Source organism: Arachis duranensis, chromosome 10 (genome assembly GCF_000817695.3).
Source record: "Arachis duranensis cultivar V14167 chromosome 10, aradu.V14167.gnm2.J7QH, whole genome shotgun sequence".
NCBI lineage: Eukaryota > Viridiplantae > Streptophyta > Magnoliopsida > Fabales > Fabaceae > Arachis > Arachis duranensis.
Genome location: NC_029781.3, coordinates 81465251 through 81476680, shown reverse-complemented (window position 1 = coordinate 81476680; position 11430 = coordinate 81465251).

Here is an 11430-nt window from a genome sequence, read left to right as displayed (position 1 = left end):
TCAAGGATTCACTTTACTAGCTCACTTAGCCTTATATATACCCTTACCTTTAGCTCAGCCCATTACAACCCTGAAAAGACCTCATGATGTTTGCATTGGTATGCTAAATATTTGTTGATTGATTAGATGAAGAACAAAGTTTTAGAAAGCATGACTAGAGAAGAGTAGAGTGATTACCCTATACACTAGAGAGATTAGAGTGATATACACTACCAGTGAGGGTTCAGTGCTTAATTCTATGTCCCCTGCTTTCATGAGCTATCTTCTTACAAGTTTACTTGTCTTTATTTTATATGATTTGAATTAGTGAAATCTGATTTATGTTTGTCTTGGAGAACTTATTTATTTTTAACCAAGTAGGTAGAAACATTTTTGCATGTAGTTGCATTCATATAGATAGGTTGCATTTCATACATCCTACCATTCCTCTTCATCTTTATAGTTTCTCTTGAGCTTAGCATGAGGACATGCTATTGTTTAAGTGTGGGGAGGTTGATAAACCACTATTTTATGGTTCATCTTGTGCTTAATTGAGTGGATTTTATCAACTCTTTACCCACTTATTCATACTATTTGCGTGTTTTACATTTTCCTTCCTGGATTTGTGATATGATTGAAAACATGCTTATTTGGCCTTATATTTGCTAATATTAATCCTCTCTTATTACCATTCGATGCCTTGATAAGTGTGTTAAGTGTTTTCAGAGATTACAGGGCAGGAATGACTCAGAGGATGGAAAGGAAGCATGCAAAAGTGGAATGAATACAAGAAGTTGAAGGAACTGCAAAGCTGTCAGCCTGACCCTCTCGCACTCAAACGGCTATAACTTTAGCTACAGAGGTCCAAACGACGCGGTTCTAGTTGCGTTGGAAAGCTAACGTCTGGGGCTTCGATTTGATATATAATATGCCATAGTTGCCCTGACATTAGACAATGCAAACGCGTCATCCACGCGGACGCATTGCAGTTACGAAAATCAGCGTGACAGATTTCTTCTCCAGCGATTTCTGGGCTGTTTTCGACCCAGTTTGCGGCCCAGAAAACACATATTAGAGACTATAAAGTGGGGGAATCTATTCATTCATAATCATGCTCTCATAATTCACTTTTGAGGATTTAGATGTAGTTTTTAGAGAGAGAGGCTCTCTCCTCTCTCTTAGTATTTAGGATTAGGATTTTTAGAAATTAGGATTTAATTCGACTTTTCATCAGGTTTAATATTTTCTTTACTTTATATTTATCTCTTATTTTAGATACTTTAATGCTTTTATTGGTATTCGATTTATGTTGCCCAATTGGCTTATGAACTTTTCGTGTTAGGATTATACATTATTGAGATGTTTTTAGATTTATGATTTCAATTCAGCTTTCCACATTCTTGGCTTTGGTTAAAAAATCAGTAACTCAGGAGTTATCTTAGTTTAACATAATTGATAACTGTTATCTTTGCTAATTGAACTGAACTTCAATAATCCCAACCTTTTCTTAGGAAATAAATAGGATTCGAAGGACAAACTAATTAGTCCCTTGACTTTCCTTTGCTTTAGCAAAGGTTAACTAAGTGGAATTAAGATTCAACTTTCATTATTATTGATAAGAATAACTAAGTCTGGACTTTCAAGTTCTCATACCTTGCCAAGAGTTTGCTTTACAGTATTTATTTATTTTAATTGCAATTTAAATTATTTTCCATATTGATTCTTCATTCTCAAACCCCACTTACAATCTCCATAACCAATAATAAGAACACACTTTCCTGCAGTTCCCTGAGAAGATGACCCAAGGTTTAAATACTCGGTTATCAATTTTAAAAGGGTTTGTTACTTGTGACAACCAAAACGTTTGCACGAAGGGATTTTTGTTGGTTTAGAATCTATATCTATAACGCGACTATTTTTATAAAATTCTTTACTAGCAAAAATCCTAACGTCAGCGTCACTTCTCGCTGATCATCTCCTTAATTTCTTGTATTCCTTCTATTTTTGCAAACTTCCTTTCCAATCTCCAATTCATTCATGCCCTATAAAGCCTGAAACACTTAACACACAGATCACGGCATCGAATGGGATAAAGGAGAATTAAAATACCTAATTTAAAGTCTCTAGGAAGTAAGTTTTCAATCATGTAATAATTTTAGGGAGGAAATATAAAGGCATGCTAATTATATGAATAAGTGGGTAAGGATCATGATAAAACCACACAATTAAATACATTATAAACCATAAAATAGTGGTTTATCAATCACGTCATCAAATGGTAATAAGAGAGGATTAAAAATAGCGAATTAAATGCCAAAGAAGCATGTTTTCAATCATAGCACAAAATAGAGAAGGAAAATGTAAAACATACGAATTCAATGAATAAGTGTGAGATTAGTTGATAAAATCCACTCAGTTACGCACAAGATGTGCCACGAAATAGTGGTGCATTAAATCTCCCCACAATTAAACATTAGCATGTCCTCATGCTAAGCTCAAGAGAAGCTATAAGAGAGTGATGGCAAAATGGTCGGATGTATGAAATGCAACCTATTTATATGAATGCAACTAAATGCAAATTGCTTCTACCTACTTGGTTAAAAATAACTAAATCTTTCAAGAACAAATATGAACTGGATTTCACTAATTCAAATCATAAAAATGAAGTACAAATAACTTGCAAGAAGAAGATAGCTCATGAAAGCTAGGAACAAGGAATCGAGCATCGAACCCTCACTAGAAGTGTATACACTCTAATTGCTCAGGTGTTTAAGGTTCGATTCTCTCAATTCTCCACTAAGCTTGCTTTCTAAGACTTGCTCTTCATCTAACAATCAACAAAAAATTAATGCACCAATACACATATCAAGAGGTCTTTTAAGGGTTGTAATGAGGTTAGGGTCAAGGTTGGATTATATTTGGTTAAGTGGACTAAAATCTGAATCCTTAATTAACCTAAACTTTCCACCTAACTTAGGACAATCCATGTAATTACAATGCAAAATCTAACTTCCCATTAACTATGTTTACCACACATTCATGCATCCCAAATTTAAGTACAACTCATATGCATTGATATTATTACTTAACTTGGGTCATTTTGTCCCCTTTTTATTATTTGCTTTTTTTCATTTTCTTTTTCTCATATTATTTTTTTTCTTTTTTTTATTCTTACTTTTCTTTTGTTTTTTTTCTCAATGCATATGATTAAATTATTGAATGCATAAACATGTTCTCACATTCTTTTTCACATTTTCTCAAGAATATACAACACCCAATTCTCAAACCAAATATTTTCAAACGACCCAACTTCCCCACACTTAAATCATGAGCACTTTTACTAGTCTAAGCTAACCAAGGATTCAAATTAAGGATATTATTGTTTTACTCTTAGAGTTAATGATATGCGAAAGTGAATAACAAATGGGTAAAATAGGCTCAAATTGGTTTGCAAAGGATAATAAAATGGTAAGGCCATATGGGTATGTAAGCTAAGTGAAACAAGGCCTCAATCATATAAGTGCATGCATACATTAAACAATGGAAATATAGAATTAAGCAAGACAAAGATCACAATTTTAGAGAGAATAACACACACCAAAAAAAATAAAATATTGGTTGATAAAATGCAACCAATCACAATAGGCTCAAAATCTCCCAGGTTTTGTGTGTTCGAGCTCTGAAACATGTTCCAAAATAATATTTCTTCAAACAAGTTCAATAAAAATTTCAATTCAAATTAGTGAAATGCTATAAAATAGTTTCTTGAAAAAGAGAATATTACTTCAACCCAGTAGTGGTAAAATATGCATAAAATGTAAAAAATATGCAATCAAACATGCAAATGCAACAATGAACTAACAAAGGAAATCCCAATTGGTGTTGAGAAGGAAGTAACAAACCCGTGGAAGTCGGTATCAACCTCTCCACACTTAAAGATTGCACCATCCTCGGTGCATACAGAGACGTGCAAGTGGATGGATGGCTCCAACTGATGCTTTTTCTCCAAAGATTGTGCGGCAGACTTGTTTGTTGCTCCAGTTGGAAACTTTTCCTTTTTCCTCTTGGTGGCCATCCTGAAAAAAAAAAGAGAAAAAGGAAGGGTAATAACCCACAAGCAAAGATATGAAAAGAAAGAAAACATATGTGGGCTAGTGCCAAATCATAAGGGTATCAACTACATGGTAGCTACAACATATAAGTGAGAAAAATAATAGAAGCACAGGGCATATCAACTAAATAGCAAACAAGTCAAGAAGCACCCAAAATAATGCAAGAAATATGCAACAGTTGAGTAAAAAAATGTTAACACCAATGTGAAAACGACAAATATAGAAAAGAAAAGGAGAAGAAACAATGAAGTTAAAATGCCATGAATGCGAGTATGCAAATGTAACAAATAAAAGAATAGAAGGGGAATAAGGATGAGAGGGGAGGAGAAGAAAGTGAGAAAGGAAGAAGAAAGAGGTAGGGAGAAAGAGGTAAGAAGAAGGAACTGGGTAGTGCATGCAACGCACACGCATACTGCGTGCAGACTCATGGGTCGCGCAAAAGTGAAGGGACGTGTACACGTCCAGTGCGTGGACGCGTGATCGAGACGATGCCTCTAGCGTGAATCCAGCGCGAGGCTAGCACAACTTTCGGCCAAGACAGGGTTTTACACCGTTTTTCCCAACCACGCGGACGCGCCAAGGGTGCGAACGCGTGGGTCGCCAAAAGTGGAAACGGCGCGCACGCGTACAGTACACGTGTGGTGCACAAAATTGTGATCTTTAACAATGGCATTCAACTTGGTATGCGCATCTACTAACTCAGCACTTTCTCACAACTCCGCACAACTAACCAGCAAGTGCACTGGGTCGTCCAAGTAATAAACCTTACGTGAGTAAGGGTCGATCCCATGGAGATTGTTGGTATAAAGCAACCTATGGTCATCTTGTAAATCTCAGTTAGGTGGATTCAAATGGTTTATAATAGTTTCGAAAACAATAATAAATAAACAGAAAATAAAGATAGAAATACTATGAAGATCATGAAGAACACTATGAATGCATGAATTTTTGAAAAATGCAAGAACAATATGAATATGCAATTGACACCAAACTTAAAACATGACACAAGACTAAACAAGAAACACAAAATATTTTTATTTTTTTTCAATTTTATAAAATTTTTTTGGATTTTATTTTATATTTTTCGAAAAACATATAGGAAAAAGAAAATAAGAAATTCAAAATTTTTAAGAGGAATTCCAAGAATCTTTCAATGTTAGTCTAAAGCTCTGGTCTAAGAATTAGACATGGCTTAATAGCCAGCCAAGCTTTTGTGAAAGCTCCGGTCCAAAATACTAGTCATGGCCAATGGCCAGCCAAGCTTTAGCAGGGTATTACATGCATTGTGGTGATTAGTTGAAGCCTCAGTCCAAAAGAATTTGGATATGGCTTTACAGCTAGCCAGGCTTCAACGTGTTACCGTGAAACTCTAGAATTCATTCTTAAAAATTTAGAATAATTTTCGAAAACAGATGAGAAATTTTTTTTTTTGAAAAATTTTTGAAAATAAAACAGAAAGAAAATTACCTAATCTGAGCAACAAGATGAACCGTCAGTTGTCCAAACTCGAACAATCTTCGGCAACGGCGCCAAAAACTTGGTGCACGAAATTGTGATCTTTAACAATGGCATTCAACTTGGTATGCACATCTACTAACTCAGCACTTTATTCACAACTCCTTTCAACTAACCAGCAAGTGCACTAGGTCGTCCAAGTAATAAACCTTACGTGAGTAAGGGTCGATCCCACGGAGATTATTGGTATGAAGCAAACTATGGTCATCTTGTAAATCTCAGTTAGGCGGATTCAAATGGTTTATAATAGTTTCGAAAACAATAATAAATAAACAGAAAATAAAGATAGAAATACTTATGTAGATCATTGGTGAGAATTTCAGATAAGTGTATGGGGATGCTTTGTCCCTGTTGGATCTCTGATTTCTACTGCCTTCCTTCAATCCTTCTTACTCCTTTCCATGGCAAGCTGTATGTAAGGCATCACCGTTGTCAATGGCTACATCCCATCCTCTCAGTGAAAAAGGTCCAAATGCTCTGTTACGGCACGGCTAATCATCTGTCAATTCTCAATCATGTCGGAATAGAAACCATTGATTCTTTTGCATTTGTCATCACGCCCAACAATCGCGAGTTTGAAGCTCGTCACAGTCATTCAATCCCAAAATCCTACTCGAAATACCACAGACAAGGTTTAGACTTTCCGGATTCTCATGAATGCCGCCATCAATTCTAGCCTATACCACAAAGACTCTGATCTCACGGAATGGAAGGCTCGGTTGTCAGGCAAGGGCAACCATGCGTCGTGCATCAGGAATCCAAGAGATACACATTCTAGCTCTCGCTTGTAGAACGGAGGTGGTTGTCAGACACGCGTTCATAAGGATGGATGATAATGAGTGCACGGATCATCACATCCATCAGGTTGAAGTACGAATGGTATCTTAGAACAAGAATAAATTGAATTAAATAGAAAATAGTAGTAATTGCATTAAAACTCGAGGTACAGCAGAGCTCCACACCCTTAATCTATGGTGTGCAGAAACTCTACCGTTGAAAATACATAAGTGATGGTCCAGGCATGACCGAATGGCCAGCTCCCATGAATGATCAAAAAGTCTGAATGGTCAAGAGACTATATTGTCAAAAGACGCCCAGTACAATAGTAAAAAGTGCTATTTATACTAAACTAGCTACTAGGATTTACAGAAATAAGTAATTGATGTAGAAATCCACTTTCGGGGCCCACTTGGTGTGTGCTTGGGCTGAGTTTGAGCTTTACACATGCAGAGGCTTCTTTTGGAGTTGAACACCAAGTTATAACGTGTTTTTGGCATTCAACTCTGGTTCGTGACGTGTTTCTGGCATTTGACTCCAGAATGCAGCATGGAACTCGCGTTGAGCACCAGTTTATGTCGTCTAATCTCGAATAAAGTATGAACCATTATATATTTCTGGAAATCTCTGGATGTCTACTTTCCAATTTCATTGAGAGCGCACCATTTGGAGTTCTATAGCTCCAGAAGATCCATTTCGAGTGCAGGGAGGTCAGATTCCAACAGCATCAGCAGTCCTTTTGCAGATGCGCATGTTCGCGTGCTTTACGTATGCACGTCCCTGAATGCCAGATCAACTATGGTAATATATATACATTCTTGTGAAGCCCCGGATGTTAGCTTTCCAAAGCAACTAGAACCGCCTCATTTAGACCTCTGTAGCTCAGGTTATGGTCAATTAAGTGTGAAGAGGTCAGGCTTGATAGTTTTGTGATTCCTTCAATTTCTTGTATTCCTTCCACTTTTGCATGCTTCCTTTCCATCCTCTAAGCCATTTCTGCCTTGTAAATCCTGAAATCACTACACACATATCACAGCATCAAATGGTAATAAGAGAAAATTAAAAATAGTGAATTAAAGGCCAAAGAAGGATGTTTTCAATCATAGCACAAAATCAGGAAGAAAAATATAAAACATGCGAATTCAATGAATAAGTGTGAGATTAGTGGATAAAATCCACTCAATTAAGCACAAGATGTGCCACAAAATAGTGGTGCATTAGGTAGATTTTTACACTCTTGGCTTGGAATTTAGTGTTTGAGATGACCTTGAGTCACTAATGTCCAAATTGATTGACAATTTGGGAATTTCAATTAATCTCATTTTCATTAATGAGTAAGACCTATGGATTGTGATCGATTGAGTCCAGTTGACTTATCTCACCATTAGAGGTTGACTAATTAGGTTTGCTCTTATAATTGTCATGTCGTGGTTAGTGATGAAAGAGTAATTGATGTCCAATATTAAATGGTGATTTAGGATTGTTGGTTGTTCTTGTTTCTATTGACGAGTAAGACCTATGGATTAAGACTGGTTATGCCTATTTGACTTTCTTCCAATGTTGGAGATGACTAAATAGGATTAACTCTAGATAATCACCATGTTTGTGGTCAATGATTTGAAAAGGAAGCTTTGACTCTCAAACTTTGACAGGAGTGTCTTTTAGCCTTTATATTCCTTCAGTTGTTGGTTTTACTTTCTTGCTATTTAGTTACCTTCCTATTTATCCGCAAACCGTCGTATACTCATAATCGATAATACGCATACTTCACTGTAGTTCCTTTGATAGACGACCTGAGATCTAATACTCTCGGTATTTTTATTGGTTTGAACTTGTGACAAACAAATTAAACCTTGATTGTGAGTGTTAATTGTCGGTTTGGACTATGTTTGCAACGAAATTCTATTGAGAAATTCTAGACCAGCATTAATCCCCTCACATCAAGTTTTTGGCGCCATTGTCGGGGATTTGCAATGTGTGCTTGGTATTGGTTATTGTATATATGTTAATATTGTGAATAGTTTGTTTTTTATTTCTTTGTTGTTTTTTGCTAGTTTTAGGAGTTTATTTTCTTTATTTATTAATAAGTTTTGTCTTGTTATTTTCCATTTTCACTATGAATTGTCACCCTTTTGGCTTTGAGTTTGGTTACAACTATATTGCAATAAATGCGAACTCCAATGATGGTACGTACTATGGGATTAGACGTCAATTGAAAGAGAAATTGTGCTCTTGTGAACGAATTTCTTGGTACCTGTAATAATTTTCTCCATTCGACAGTGATCATAATCTACCCCATAATGCACACCAATATGAACCAACCCTTCAACATTGTTCTCAACCTTATTCAAAAGCCCCATAATGCCAAACACCTTCTTATAATCCATATCCACTATACTACCGATCTTATGTGCCTCACCCTTGTGACCATTATGAACGAATACTCGTAGAACCACCACTATTCCAACACAAATATTTCCAAGAACCACCAATCCCTTATACACCACCCCAATATTCTCACCAATATGAACTACCTTCCAATTATGAACCCTTTTTCTCAAAAATTGAACCATCCTCTCTACCTCAATCTTTCATGGATGATGCTCTCATTTCATTTCTTCAAGAGCAACGTGAAACTCGAATGAGGCAAGAAGAATTCATGGTTATCTTAGCCGAAGTCATAAGTAACTTAGCCTCACAATGCCTATGCAATCAATGTGCTCCCGTTAATGAATGAGGAGAATCAACCAAAGAGCGTAGTATAAAGGAGATTTAGAATCTCAAGTAGAAAACGAGGAGTGGACTTATGTGTTTGAACAAGTGGAGGAAGTTGAAATCATTGAAGAGAAAGAAGTGGTTGAAGATCTAGGAGATGTTGAGTGCGAAGCGGACTCTAAAATTGTGGAACCTTCTGCCATTGCACTCGAATTTGATGTTGAGGAGGATAATGCACAACCCCAAAGCATATTGTGAACGGTGAAGAATTAGAAGTTGAACAAGGGACAAATTCCATTATTGATAATGATCTCACACCAACTAATAATTTCTGTGAGTTTGATGAACCTTCCCCCATTGAATTTGAAATGGATGTTGATGTAGATTTTACACAACCTCAGAGTTATGACTTGAGTGATGGGGAAGAGTCTAATGAAGTTGGTGAAGGAGAAGCTAAACTCTTATGCCTAAGCTTTATTATCCCACCTGAATATGGTTTACTTGAGATGGATGGTCAGCTTAGAGCTCTTTGTGGATTTAAAAGCAAAAGAAAGATGGTTAGTGGTTGAAAATACCATTTTAGGTTCATTACAGTTGCATCATCAAGGCTTAAATGCAAATGTTGGTGTAATGCTCAATAGATTAGATCTAGGAGGATGTTTAGGTGTCTATATGAGAATTCTAAGAACATACCACCCGGATGAAATTTTAATGATCAACTAGAAGACGGGTGTAGAAATAAGATTTGGGACCCCATAATACATGAGGATCAACCTTGGGAGCCCCTGGCTTGTTCGGAGCTTCATCAAAACTTGGTGCGATTAATTTGGAATTTTGGAGCATATTGGAGATTCAAGCATTGGTTGAAGTTCAAGGATGAGTTCAACCAAAAGCCGCCATGATAAGGAGCTCGCCAAATGTCCAACTTAAGGACAATAACTAAAAGTGCTAGGTGGGAGACACCCCACCATGGTAAACTCTTTCTACTTTCTCTTTTACACATATTGGTGAATAAGTTTAATTCCCATTTAGTTTGGGTTGTTAAGTTTAATTAGTAGTTTAATATGTTTAAATAAGGTTTGGTAGTGCTTTGGTAAACTTTTGGGTGTTTGGAATGCTTGGTTTGGTACAAGAAGTTGGAAAAGTTTTGAAAAATAGAGCACCAACCATGCGTATGCACACCTCATGCATATGCATGACCCCAAAAGTTCACCAAATCATGCGTACGCATGCCTCATGCGTACGCATGACACCAAAATAGGATGAAAGCCATTTTGTGCTAGTATCGTGTGTATACCATGCGTACGCATGGTACCCCTCGGTACATCATGTTAAAAAAAACCACGTTCATGCGTACGCATGCCTTATGCGTACACACGATCCCCTTTCCAGAACCAAAAGGGTGTGGTGTGAGCGTTGTGTGTATGCACAATTTCCATTTGCACCATACCTCATGCGTACGCATGCCTTAAACGTATGTTCGAATTTGAAAATCCCAACCCTTATACACGAATGCCCTAGTGTATTCGTACACCTTTCCCTTCTTTTCCCCAACGTCCATCTCTTCTCCAACATTTGACCATCAACCTCCATCTTTCACCACCAACCACCTCCGGCGACCCCAACAGCACTGTTAATACCTCTGTCTACCTCCATTCTACTTCCTCTTCTCCCCTTTCTTCTTTCATTTCCCCTCTCTATCCCTTCTGCCACCGCCATTACCGCAGCTCTGTCGACGACCACCACAATAACCACATCACCCTTTCTTCCACTCACTCTTACTACATCACTAGCAATCTCGCCTATCTCCATCCCATTCTCCACTGTCTTCAAGGAACCAGAACAGGGCATGATCCCATGTTTTCTTCTTTATACACTGCTACTACCGCCTCTCTTGGCTGGCCACCACTATTGCGACTACAACCCAGCTGTCCTTTTCCTTCCCCTGTTCTTATCTTTCTCTGTTCTAGGTTAGTTTACTTTCAATTTATGTCAATTTAATTTCATTTTGATAGTTTAGTTAGTTGGTTAATTTGGTTCATTAGAGTTAGTTAGAATTGCATAATTTAGTGGATTTTAGGTGGTTAGGTAGGATGAACTTAGTTTGTAGTGGATTTTTACCTTTGGAAATTTTGTTGTTTTGAATGTGTTTGGTATGAATTTGTTTGTTGTATGCTTATGGCATTGATGTTTTTTTTACTGAACTGTATATGTGCTGCTCACTCAATTGTGTTTGATTCGTATGAATTGATATGTGAATGGTGTTTATTTGTTGTTAAATTCATTTGGACATTCATTTGATTGAGTGAATTTGGGAAATGTGCTAGTTTGC